The sequence below is a fragment of the Notamacropus eugenii genome, chromosome 2 (assembly GCF_028372415.1).
Source record: "Notamacropus eugenii isolate mMacEug1 chromosome 2, mMacEug1.pri_v2, whole genome shotgun sequence".
NCBI lineage: Eukaryota > Metazoa > Chordata > Mammalia > Diprotodontia > Macropodidae > Notamacropus > Notamacropus eugenii.
This window is the reverse complement of record NC_092873.1, coordinates 524,295,742-524,309,971: the sequence shown is the minus strand read 5'-3', so window position 1 is coordinate 524,309,971 and position 14,230 is coordinate 524,295,742.

Sequence of the window (14,230 nt, the reverse complement as noted above, 5' to 3'; positions counted from 1 at the left end):
GGTTGCTGATTTAGACAGCGATTGTTTTGGAAAACATTTCTCCTAACACTGAGCTGAAATTCCCCCCTGCCGATTCCATATCCAGCTGAGCCCCCCATACACACACACACCCCTTGGTTTTAGCAGTCAGAAGACTTGAGGGATGTCAGACCTGAGCAGAAGGGAGCAGGGGATGTGGAGAGCGTGCGGTCTGTGAATGGGCCAGTGATCCTTCTAGACACATCAGCCAGAATCTAGTTTTTGCCAGAGGGGACAGAGCAATGATTTGCAGCTGTGCCACATTTATTACAGGTTTTACAAAATATGTTTTACTACCTATTTATGTGCATCACCAAGACTACCTGCAGAAAACAAAGCAGGGGGAAAAAGCTATTCCAAGACTTGAAAGCCGAGCTCAACTGAGAGCCACCAGCCCTGCTTGGGCCAAGCAGAAATCTACACATTCAGAAAAACGTTCCACAGGGTTCATTCTTTGAGGATGGGCAACACAATGACCTCAGCTAAACTCCCAGCGGGGAGTGGAACCAGGGAGCCAAGTCAGCCCAGATCCCACAACAAAAGCCTGATGTGGTGGCCCAGCTGGGGGACAGTCTGAGGATATTTTAAACAAAGGAGCCAGCAGAGAGAGGCAGCCGCCACCATGTCTCTCAAGGCCAGGGTGCGGCTCTCTGGCCTGCCCAGTGACAGCCCACCAGGAGGAGGCTCCAGTTCCCCAGCAAGTAGGGAGATGAGTCACCAGGAATTGATGAAAACTCATGGGGCCTCATTATTCTTTGAGTTTGTGTTTCCCCTTGGGTGACATCATTTCTGTCAGCAAAAACTGGAATGATGGCCACAAATTTAGGGGTGGACACTGTGTGGAGGAGGCCAGATGCTCCCCTGAACCCTGGTTATGGAGGTAGAGAGCCTGCAGCAGACCTCTGACAATTTCATTGCTTTTGTTACTAATTACCTTATCATTACATGACCTTGGACAAGTCACATCCTCTCAGCTTTAAAATGAGGATAAAAATATCTGCGATTTCTTTCTAACTCACAGAAAAGTCAGTTAGAATACTCTGATGTTTCACCTTGCATCCATAAATGTGGTGCTAGCAGATTGGCAAAGATAATCAAAAATGTCCACAGGTGATGATTCTCCTGCTGTGGGAAAGCAGGCATGCTAATGCCTTGTGGGTGGAGCTGTCTGGGGTCCAGTCTTTCTGGAAACTTCAGAATGATGCCAAAAAAGTCACCAAAATGTGTATAAACTCGGTGATATCACTACTGGCTGTATGCCTCAAAGGAATAAAAGGGGAAAAGGGGAAAAAAGAGCAAGCATTCCTTAAATGCCTACTATGTGCCAGGTACTATGCAAAGTGCTTCACAAATATTACCTAACTTGATATAAAGAGGTCAAAAAAAAGGAAACTGTCACCTAATCCAAATAATTAGCAGCAGAATACTTTCTAGTAGCCAAAAAACTGGAAATCTAACATGTTTCTATCATTTGGGAAGTGGCCAGACTAGAGAGAGACAGAGACAGAGAAATAGAGAGAGAAGGGGATGGAGAAAGGGAGATAATAAAGGAGAAGGAAGGAAGGGGAGAGAGAAAAGAAAGGGAGAGAGATGGAGAGAGAAGGAGAGGGAAGGAGAGAGGGAGATAATAGAGAAAGACAAAGAAGGAAGGGGAGAGGGAGAAGAAAGGGAGAGAGACAGAGAGAGAGAAGGAGAAGGAGGGAGAGAGGGAGATAACAGAGGAAGAGAAGGAAGGAAAGGGAGAGAGAAAAGAAAGAAAGAGAAAGGTAGAGAAAGTATATGTTCTGTTTTAAAAGTCTCTGCCTCTCCATAAACCGTTTGGTCAGGGAAACAGCCCTGCAATTAGAGTTTCCCCTGGAGTGGGCACCAGGATGCTCTCTTGTCTCTGCATCAGGGTTTGAGGTCTGATAGCCAGGAGCTGGGATTCTCCAGCTTAATCCCCAAATGAGCAGCTTTGCTTCTGTGTGGCTCCTTTTCACCAGGAGGATTAAGGCCCTAAAAGATAATGTATAAATATTTGGGGTCCAGCTCCTCATAAAATCCCCTGGAAGGCCCCAAGGCAGATTTTTTCCCAAGCCTGTCTGACCCTGCTAGATCAGTGGGATTGCTTCAGCCAGCCCGTCCAAGTCAGGAGGAAATAGGGAGCAAAAACACAGGACCCTTGTCCTATCTGTGTCAAGGTCAAGAAAAAGTTTTCTTTGATTAAAAAATGAAACTGGGCCCTTCTGCACCATTAGGATTCTCAGACACTTGGTTAATTGTCTGATTTTGGTCATATATTAGCAACACCTACTATGTGTTGGCTACTGAGGTTACAGAATGAAAAAGTCCCTGCCTTCAAGGACCTTTTATTCTACAACACCAAGGCCCTACTATGTGCTAGGAAGCATGTCAAGGGTAAAAATGAACAAGGAATGTAATGGGCCCCGGCCAGACGCTAGAGGGCCCTGATTCAGATGTGAGCCCTGCCCCTGAATAACCTCAAAGCTTGGGGAAATTATCTTCCTCCTATGGGACTATTTCCTTACCTATAAAATGAAGGCACTGGATGACGTGATCTTCCAATCCTACCCTAGGAATCTTTCCTGGATTTGTTGGCATTCAATTGTCCCTTTTCAACCTTGTCTCTCTAGAATCTGGGTCAGATCTCAGAATTCATGTTGCCAATTCTCATATTTGTGGTACCATGGAGAGAGCACTGATTCTGGAGTCAAAAGGTCCAAGTCCCAATCCTACCTGTGATAATTACTTCTATTTAACCTGGTCCCAGTCATTTAACCACTCTGGGCCTTTGTTTCCTGCTCTGTAAAATTAGAAGATTGAACCAGATAGATTTTATGAATCATGGTGGGCAACAGAACTGAATAGGATCTGAACCCACAACTGACACAGTGAAGGGAGAAATGTAGGGGAGATGAGAGCAGACTCTTCCATTTTGTACCTCTGGAAACTCCATGTACAAGACTTTCAGATACTATTACGATAGATAGATGGATAGATGGATAGATGGATGGATGGGTGGGTGGATGGATGGAAGATGGATAGACAAATGATAGATTGATAGATAATTGAAAGATAATGAATGGATAAAAGATTGACAGAGATAAATAATGAATGGAGAGATGATAGGTAATAGAAGGAAAAGAAAGAAGGAAGGAAGGAAGGGAGGGAGGAAGGGAGAGAGAGAAAGAAAGAGAGAAAGAAAGAAGGAAAGAAAGAAAAAGAAAGAAAGAACCATAGGGGATTTATTCCAACTACCGTAATTTGTAGGCTTGAAGAAATAAAGGTATTTGTTTAAGGACTCATGGTAAGGAAGTGGCCGATTTAAGATTCAAACCCAGGACCTTGGGGTCCAAGTCCAGTGCTCTTTTCCAGAGCTATGCCCAGCAATCATTGTTAATTGTTGTTACTACTGAAGAAAGTACCACAAACTTGGTGTGAGGCCGAGCAGCACAAAGAGCAAATTTTGGTGGGATTGGGGTGGGAGCGGGGGCCATGAGGGTAGAAGAAAGGCGCGCTGCCCCCAGGAGCTGGCAAGCAGTGGCAGCAAATAGTAATGGGAGCGGTAGTAGTAGCAGTAGTAGTAGTAGTAGTAGTAACAGTAGCAGTAGCAGTAGCAGTAGTAGTAGTACCAGTAGTAGCAGTGATAGTGGTAGTAGTAGTAGTGGTAGTAGCAGTAGTAGTAGTAGTAGCAGCAGCAGCAGCAGCAGCAGCAGTAGTAGTAGTAGTAGTAGTAGCAGTAGCAGTAGCAGTAGCAATAGTAGTGGTGGTGGTGGTGGTGGTAGTAAACATTTTCCAGGGTCCTGAGTTCTACCGCCAACATTGCCTCCATCTTGTATATAATTCTGCACACGTCACTTAGTGCCGTCCTGGGTTGAATCCAATAAGAAGGAATCAAACATGGATAAATATAAAATCTTCCAATTGAGCTTAAAAAAAATCAGATTCAATCTCTAAATGGGGGTGCCATGACTAAATGGGCAGCTGGGTGGCACAGTGATAGAGTGCCGGTCTGGAGTCAGGAAGACCTGAGTTCAAATTTGGTCTCAGACACTTACTAGCTGTGTGATCCTGGGCAGGTCACTTAATCCTGTTCGCCTCAGTTTCCTCATCTGTAAAATGAGCTAGAGAAGGAAATGACAAACCACTCCAGCATCTTTGCCAAAACAACAATGACAAAGAAACACAGAGCTGGGCACAACTGAGAAGCGATTGAGACTGTAGTGAATGCCAGACACAGAAGCAAAGACATCTGAGGCCCCTGGAGAGAAGAACTGCCAGAGGTGATGACCGACTTCTCTGCTCTGGCCAGACCACCCCTAGTGGGCAATGGTCCATTCTAGAAAGCCCACTTTAGGGAAGACATTAAGCAGCATTGGAGGGCTGACCAGAATTTGGGTTTGTGTCCTGTGAGGATCGGAAGAAACCTGAGGATGTTTATCCTGGAAAAGAGAAGCTGAGGCAGGGCATGGTGCTTGTACTCAAGTATCTGAAGGGTCACTGCTTAGAAGAGCGATTCAACTTTTCATATTTGGCCCCAGAAGCAGGAGCAGTGAATGGGAGTGGGAGGTATATGTAAGTAAGTAACCATGCCATCCCAAGTGGAACGGCAGCCAGCCTTGGAGCCCTTGGGCATCCCTTGGCTGGACCACTTTGGGCAGAATCTGGAGAGATGACCAGGCTCCTGTGGGCCTCTGAGACTGCTGCCTCCAGGAGAGCATGTGGGGCTACAGGGAAACAGCGAGTGGAAAGGCTACTTGCTGCTGCTGTTAGCCACAGCACCAGGTCTCCAGTCTGGGTCATGATTTCTTTCCCTGAGCCTCCTACTGTACTCCTGCAGAGCTCAGTCTGCATTTATAGAGTGCCACAGGCGTGTGCTGGTAGACATTTAACAACAAGGCTCTCTGGAAAGAAAAAAAGGTATACACACAGACTTTTAACGTTAATCTGCACTATTCAGGCATTCTTAAGTCTAGGTAGCCCAGAAAGCAATAGATCAAACCCTGGTTTAAAATGATTGCTGTTCTCTGAGGTGTAAAGGTACACCCTCAACCTTTCAATGGGCTCTCCCAGGCTGGTTCGAGTTGGTTCCAGTACAGTCCTGGCTCCAGCTCTGAGAACTTGTGATTAAGTGAAATGGGGCCCAACCCTGCCATCTGGCAGCTCTGTGTTTTCAGTGTCTCCTCTGTCCTGGAGCCAAAAGCCTTAGACTATGAAGGCCTTGAGTCACCTGTGCCTGGAGGATACCTGGAGAAGTGAACCAGGAGGCAAAGTTGGCCTTCGAGGTCCCAGCTCTCTGCCTGTGAAATGGCTGCCTTCCAGCTTGGAAGATTCTCCTTCCTCACCTCTGCCTCTTGCCTTCTTTCCAGCCTTCCTTCAGGATGGGACTAAAACTCTCCCTTCTCTGCAGGAACTCTAAGTTCCACTTCTGTTCATGAATATGTTAGAATGGAAAGAACACTGCTCCTTCAAAGAACATTGAAGTACTTGCTGAAAATGAGCCACTGCGTAAATACAAGGGCACATGGATACAAGCCAGCAAAGACTATTCCTACCCTCAGGAAGCTTTTGCTCTAATGGCAGAAACCAACACAGGAAAGTTGGTTGGAAACTAAACAAAAAGACGGGAGAGAAGGGTGCCCTTTGGGGACAAGGCAGCAGGCTAGGAGAAAGAAGAATCCAGAAAGTGAGTCCATATGTGAGTGAGGTGAAGAATGACTGTGTCGTTATGAAATGGAGGCTGCAGAGCGGAGAAAAAGGCTACCTGCTTTGTATATAGTTTGCAAAGTATTTCACATTTTGGTCCTCACAATAACCCTGTGAAGAAGATGTGGTTATTACTTCCATTTTGCAGATGAGGAAAGCTGAGGCTGAGAAAGGTTGAGGAACGTGTCCAAGGTCACATAGGTCTAATACAAACACAGGCCTTTCTAATGTCCTGTCCCACATTCATTCCATGTGAATGCTCAGCTTAAGTTTCAAATATCTGAGAATAGTCTAGAATTGAACATGTACTTTTAAGAAGGCCCCGAGTCAGGCATTCCATGCTGACCTCTATTTTGGACATGGTCTCTCTGGAGAGACTGTTCCACTTGAAGATCTTTCCATAAATAGTGATGGCGTCTTTGGAAAAATCACAACAGGAAAAATTTATCCTCCCTGACCCCTCGGTACATCCTCCAGTCAGATCCCTGCCCCAAGTGGAAACAGCTCCTGATCCTCGGATGCCATGTCAAATATTTGGAAAACAAAAGAAAAGTAGACCATTCCAAATTCCTCATTAAGGCTTGAATCGACATGTTGGGAAAATGTCAGCCTGTGCTCTCTTGGGTCCTCACAGTTACCAACAATAGGGCTGGATGGCATCCCTAGCTCTCATTTTGATCGACTCCATGGCCCCTGCGGGGGCAGCTAACTGGGTTGCCTGGAAAGAACAGTCCCTTATCTCAGAGGCAGCCGCAAGGCTCCCAGATGCCCAGGGACACTTGATGGGGGGTGGGAAATGTTTAAGCTTTGATACAACAACTCTTTAGAACCTCAGCCTCCAGGAATCCAATCTTATCAAGTGTGACCTGTGGCACATGTTGTAGGGATTGTTCAGACATGCCATAACCCGATAGAAGGAACATAACCTTTCTAGATAACAGAGGCTGAGCTGACCAACAGGGCTGATGGACAGAGTGAGATAAAGCCCGGCCAGCAGATTGCCAATCTCCCTTTCTGTGACAGCCCATCTGGAGTGTGGCTCTGCCCACGTCCTTCTCAGAGGCCTTTACTGGCGCTGGAATGTAAACACACAGCCAGTAAATCTTCCCCAAACTGATCAATCTGGACACAAGGTTGAGAGGAAGAGCTAACCCTCTGGATGTCAGAGTTTGAATCCAAAGAGAGCTCAACAGCCCAATCCAATAAGATGGACTCTAGTAGGGAAAAATATTAAGTCTGAGACTTGGGTGCATCAAACCAAGTACAAGATGGGGGAGAGAGGAAGATCATACTATGGCTGAAAAAGATGTGGTGGCTTAAGTAGACTGCAAACTCAGGATGGATCAATGGTCTGGTCTTACAGAAAAAGAAGCAAATTCAGTCTTAGGCATAACTTCTAGGAATAAGGAGGCAGCAGATGGAGGTCTAGTCATGACAGATAGGAGGGTGTGAACACCAGGAAGACGATATGGAGGGTGAAGGACCTAGCACTCATGACACGTGAACATCAGTTAAGTTAATGTAGGATGCTTAGTGGGAGAAGAGAATCCCTGGGAGAGGGTGAAAAACAGCCAGGGTCAAAGGTCTGAAAGGCAGTCAGGGACTATTCTTGTCCTATGGAGGAGGGGAGAGGGATGGAGGTAGGAGCAAGGAGAAGAAGGTACAACACATTTAGGCTTGATGATCTAAGAATGTTGTCCAAAAAGAAAAAAAGTTGGCACTTGTTTGCCATGTTTTCATGGGGATTCTTTTGAGGGTATTGATGCCCACTGAATCCTTTCCACCACTAGCATTCTAGGATCTTGACCTCTCCTCCCCATGCCTTTCCTATGGCCAGTTCTCTCCTCTGCTTTCCACCCCCAACCTGCTGGAGAGACGGTGTTTCTCTCCTCATACATTAATCACTGACAGCACTGCCCTCCTTCCCTGACACGAGGAAAGCTCCAAGAGGGGACCTTGAATGAGAGTAACAGGCTTTGGAGAATCCACATGGCTTCCCCATTATAGAAGGAGGCTCGCTGAATTCGGATTGCCGGATAATGAAAGTTGGGAGCCTCTCCCTCACTGCCCATAATTCAAGCTTCCTGTCATTATTTTGCTCCCCAGAGTGCAAGCTGCTTATTGATATAAGAACTGGAATCTCCATGACACGCATCCCAGTGACCTCACTCAGGGGCTACGCTGGAATAACAATGAATAATGAAAATGCTTTTCAAAAATAAGCTCGATTTGTCCTTTAAGGGTGAACTTGCTGTCCTGGGAATAATGCATTTACTGAGTTTTTAAAAAATTTTCCAAAAGGATGAATTTCTTGGCAACCATTGGATCAAAAACCTGAAAGGGGCCTAGGAAGCTTTCTGGTCAAACTCCTCAAATTTTATGGATGAGGAAACTGAGACTTAAAGTAGTCACAGGATCATAGATTTACAGTTAGAAAAGATTTTTGAGGCTCACTAGTCCAAATGCCCCCATTTTACAGACGAGGAAACTGAAGCCCAGAGAGGGAACATGACCACCCCAAGAACATTAACAGTAGAGCCAGGATTCTGCCCAAAGGATTTTGATATTTTTCAGTTTTATTCACACCCTTTGTTTTCACGCATTCATTTCCGAATCTATTACTGCCCCTAACCACTGAGCCTTCTCTTGTAAGAGAATTTTTTTTTATAAAACAACAGTTCAACAAAATAAGTTGCCTCTGATGGTGTATGTCACATTCTGCAGCCATAGTCCCCCACCTCTCCACCTGAAGGAAGGAGACACGTTTTCTCATCTTTCCTCTGCAAATCAGGTATGTTCATCCAGTATTGTCTCCCTCATGCCGTGGTAAAGTCACTGGGTTGGGTGTCATGGGCCCAGGCCTAGATTTCAATTCTTATCTCAATAAGGAGCCCCTACTCTAGAGAACAAAATATTGATGGGAACCTTGAGTTAGGGGCAGTGAGGGAGAGGCTCCCAACTTTCATTATCCAGTGATCCAAATTCCACAAGGCTCCAAGAAGGCAATATGGCTCACTAGTGACAATCCTTTCTCTGGGGTCAGATGGCCTAAGCTCAAAGTCTGCCACTGTCCAATAAACATTTATGAAACACTTACCAGGTACCAGGCATTGTGCTAAGGCCAGGGCATACAAAAAAAGGCAAAAGATAGTTCCTGCCCTCAAGAAGCTTACAATTCATGGGCAGAGACAACATGCAAACAAAAAATACAAAGCAACCAAAATACTGGAAAAATAGAAAATGATTAACGGAGGGAAGGTACCTTGGACAAATCATTCAAGTCTCACTTTTCCCACCTGTTAAATGAGAGAGTTGACTGGATTGTGTCTTTGTTGTTGTTGTTGAGCTGTTTCAGCCATGTCTGATTCTTTGTGACTCATTTGGGGTTTTCCTGGCAGAGATACTGGAGTGGTTTTCCATTTCCTTCTTTGGTCCACTTTATAGATAAGTAAGTGGGCCAAACAGGGTCATTTAGCTAGCTAAGTGTTTGAGGCAGAATTTGAACTCAGGCTTTCCTAAATCAAAATCTAACACATTACCCACTGTGCTGATAACTTACACAAAGATCTTTGACTATCTTAAAGTACCATAAAAAATAAGGTTTTATTGTCTTCTGAGAAGAGCAAACTGAGGTTCTAAATGTTATCTGTTGATTACTATCCATGTAACCTCTGGTAAGTCATTGAAGTTTTTCAGGCCTCAGTTTCCCCTGCTATAAAGTGAGGCAGTGGGAAGGCATGAGTCCAAGGACAGTCTCTCAATGGCTTTGTAAACAGGCATCCTGCATTGCTGGGGCCAGGAGATCCATTGCCCAGTGATGAGTCTTCTGTCTCTGAGCTAGGCTGGTCCTCTGCTGACAGCTGGTATTTGCCTGTCTGCCAGGCGCAGATTCGAAGTCTCTTCAACTTGGTAGGGTCTGCCGGAGCTTATGTTACTTCCTAGCATGACAAGCCTTGGGAGAAAGGCTTCAACGGAAGATTCTAGCCCCATGTGGATGGACTGAGCCCCAATCATAACCTCATTGTCTTTCATGAGGACTTTCCCTTGTCAAGGCCCTGTCTTCTTTCTCCTGCGGATTTAGCGGCAATTACTTGACATCTGGCTCATACATCTTTTGTTTCTTTGTGGGGCTGGAAAGCTGAAGTCGTTTGGAGACAGTGACTCATCTGCCATCTTGCTGGCCACATGACCAGGATGAATCATTTTCTCTTCCTCCATCCCTATCCCCTTTGCCCCAGGAGCTCAAAAGCTAAGGATGACTATGTGTCAGGTACATGGAGGAGGGAATCCTTGCTCCCACTGAGGTCCCTTCTACTCCTGAAATTCTGTGATTCTGGGTGAGCCAGGATTTTAACTGATGACTTTTTGATTCCAAGCCCAGCACTCACCTAACCGCTGTTATTAAGCACTTACTGTGTGCTAGGTCTGTGCCAGGCATTAGGGACACAAGGACATAAATGTTTGCCTTCAAGGAGTTTCTGTTCTTGAGGGGGAGCACTTGTGTTTTTTTTGGTGTTAATTATTAGGCCAAAATTAGCACGGGAAGCAGGAGAATTGATCCATAAAAGTATGGATCCTTTGTTGCATCTCTGCTTCAGAGGCTGCATTGAGTGCACCATCATCTGCAAACAGAAAATCATGCACCAACACTCCCTCCACTTTGGTCTTAGCTTGTAGCCTTTTCAAATTGAAGAACTTGCCATCAGTACGGTAGTTGACCTTGATGTCGTGTTCATCCTCATTGAAAGCATTTGTTAATATGGCTGGAAACATCATGCTAAAAAGCATTTAGTTTTGAATGCTGTGGATAAGTGCACTTTCCTTGGTGGTGTACTTTCCAGGGACATCCACATTGACGATGAGGTTGATGCACACATTGTCAGAGCTAGCTCAGTGTTTGGGAGGCTCTGAAGAAAGGTTTGGGAAAGAAGAAGTATTAGACTGACTACCAGACTGAAGGTCTGCAGAGCTGTTGTGCTGACCTCATTGTTATATGCTTGTGAACCGTGGACAGTTTACCAGTGCCATGCCAGGAAACTGATTCATTTCCATTTGAACTGTCTTAGGAAGATTCTGAGGATCACCTGGCAGGATAAGGTTCCAGACACTGAAGTCCTTGCTCGAGCTGAACTGCCAAGTATTCAAACTATGCTTCAGAGAGTGCAACTCCAATGGGCTGGCCACGTTGTTCGAATGCAAAATGTACACTTGCCAAAAAGACTTTTATGGAGAACTTCCAGGGGGCAGGCAATCACATAGTGGCCAGGAGAAATGATACAAGGACACTCTCAAGGTCCCTCTCAAGAACTTTGGATTTGACTGTGCAACATGGGAGACACTGGCACAGGACTGCTCAGCATGGAGTGCCGACATCAGAAAGAGTGTTGTGCTCTATGAGCAAAGCAGAATTGAGACAGCACAAAGTAAATGCAGGATGGTCAGATTTGGGATGTCCACCCCAAATATTCATATGGACTACCTGTGCCCAACCTGTGGTACAGCATTCCAAGCTAGTATTGGTCTGATCAGTCACAGTCGGACACACTGAAATTTCACTTTACAGTGGTGATGTCATTTTGGTCCTCTTCGAAGACGAAGGACAACAACCATTCTTGAGGGGGAAGACACATATACGCATTGAGGAAGGGATTCAATCTATGATTTCATTGTTACAGGGAACTTCTGGCTCTACCAACTGTTCCTCTCTAGGTATAGCTCTTCCAGACTTCCTCTACCATGCCTTAGCGACCTCTTCCCATTGTAAGTTCATTCTAGCCCTGGACTTCCTTCATTCACTGATTGGCTGGTTCCTCCCAGATCCTTCATCTTAAAGAAGACTACCAGGCTGGCCATGTTTTCATTCCTGGGCAGGCTGCTCCCTCGACTCTCTGGACTTTCTTTACCATGGCCTCACTCTGGATACTCCACCTCTCCACTACTGCCCACCTCTTCCACTTCCTTTATATCTCATCTTTTCCCCTTGGAATGCAAGCTCTGGAGGTCAGGGATTCTCTTTCTTTCTGTCTATGTTTGTATTCCCCACATGGAGCATTGTGCCTAGGACATAGTCAGCCCTTTAAAGATGCCTATTGACCTGACTGACCATTAGAAGTTGGCATCTTCTTCGAACCTTTTAGTATTAGAGAGTTTCCCTCAAGTATAGAAAAGTTAAGGCGCTTGCCTAGGGTCACACAGACAGTATGTCAGAGACTGGACATATATAAATGCATGCAAAATACATTGAAAATACATGCAAAGGAATGGGGACATGGGGGAGACTCTAGCAGCAGGGAAATCAGGAAAGATCCAGTGTAGGAGAGGGTACTTAAGCTAAGCCTTGAAGAAAACTCAGAATTCTAAGACCTGGAAGTGAGGAGGTGTGGAAGATGGCATATGCAAAAGCAAAGAGATGGCTGATGGAATGTTGAGTGTGAAGACCAGTGAAAAGGCTGCACTGGCTGGACTAAAGAAGACATAAAATGGAGTAAGGTAGAATAAGCTTAGAAAAGGAGGTTGGACACAGAGTTTTAAATGCCAAAGAGAAAAGCTGGTATTGGATTCTAGAGGTAATAGGGAGCCATTGGAATTTATGGAATGGGGAAATAACATGATCATACCCTTACTTTGAGAATAAAACTGGCAGCTACCATTGAAGGATCATGGATTCAAAGCTAGGAGGGACCTCAGAGGTCAGCTAATTTAAACCCTCCTCTCACAAATGTAGAAAGTGAAACCTAAAGAGTTTACAAGATTTCTCCACAGTCACAAAAGAAGCAGGAAAACTGGACTTTGAAACCAGGCTCTCTAACTCACTCTTTCCAGTGCATCAGAAACCAATAATGTATTAGCTAGCATTTATATAGTTTACAAATATTTTCTCATTTTTATCCTTACTACTACTCTGAGAGATGGGTGTTGTTATTATCCCCACTTTGTAGATGAAGAAATTGAGGCAGAGGTCAAATAACTTGCCCAGAGTCACACAGATAGTAAGTGTCTAGGGCAGATACTGGAATGGTTTGCCATTTCCTTTTCCAGCTCATTTTACAGATAAGGAAACCGAGGCAAACAGGGTTGACTTGCCCAGGATCACACAGCTAGTAAATGTCTAAGATCAGATTCGAACTCAGGTCTTCCTGATTCCTGGTGCTCTATACACTGTGACACACAGCTGCCATGTGCTAGGGATACCAGTACAAAAAGAATAAGTTTTTTTTTTTCCCTGAAAGACCTTACACTCTATTAAAGGAAGGCCACATATAAAAGGGACGAGTGGCCAGGGAAGATTGCTTTGGTCTGGGAAGTCACAGTGATGGTAATTGGAATCACAGGACAAATAATTGGCATGTGCCTTCCAGGAATATTAGTGTTAATTTGATTCCTTCCACCAGAGCCAGAGATGGCCAGGGATGGGGAGGGGACATGGGAGGTAGCACAGTCTAAAGATGGCTGGGAAGCAATGGGATGGACATGGGATTTGGGGGTGGGGGAGGTTCAATTAGTTCTGGAGATGGGCACTAATCATCAGCACAGAGAGCCAGGGTGGGACCAGTGGAGATCCACAGCCAGAGACAGGACTGATTGGATGACCCACTGGCAGGCAACTTATAGGGAAAATCCCTTTTTACAAGATGACTTTTAGGGTCCTTTCCCAGCCTGAAGTCTTGTCATTCTGAAAAGGTGGCCAGGTATCCCTGTGTTGTGCTGTCCCATGTAACACAGGCCCTAGAGGACTGCTGACTTCTGTGGCCATGACGGGTAAACGTATCTAGAAGGCCGCTCAGGCAGTACAATCAGAGGGTGTATTTGAAAATGTAATGTAGTGTTGGCAAAATGAGTACCAGTGGGAGTCTGGCCTAGGGAAGGGCTCCTGGCCCAGCTAGAAACCACAGAAATCCAAACACCAAGAAGTGGACCTACCTCAGCTCTGAGAAATACATCCCAGACTTCACGAGTGCACAGAAGCAGGTGGGGACCAGCTGGACCAGTAATCAGCTGGGAGCAGGCCCAGGGGTATGTGTGGAGGGGTCACCCACGTCAAGTGGGCAGGTCCACCCCAGAGAAGGAAGGCAGGCATGCAGGACTGGACCAGCATGGGGGATGGAGCAACAATGACCTCTTCCCCTTGGAAATGTTCTGAGCATCAGAATTAATTAATTAATTAATCAATCAAATTAATTAATTAATCAAAAAAACATCAGTTAATCCAGAAAGCTACCTGGAGACAACTCTGGCTTCAGCCACATCCCTCCTACTGCATGGCCCAGACTGAGCATTCTACTCCCTCAGAAGCCAGGGAGGGGACCTCAGAGGACAGCTAGTCCAGCCCCTACCTTTGCAGCTCAACCAAACTGAATGGACAATCAGGTAGGATTCAAACTCAGGCCTTCGGACTGAATTCCAGCTCCTTCCACTATGCCCTGAGGCCTCATCTCATTCTGCATCCAACCAAACACCCTCCACAGGTGCTTATTAAACAGCTGCTTTATTTGTGTGTTTTTGTTAA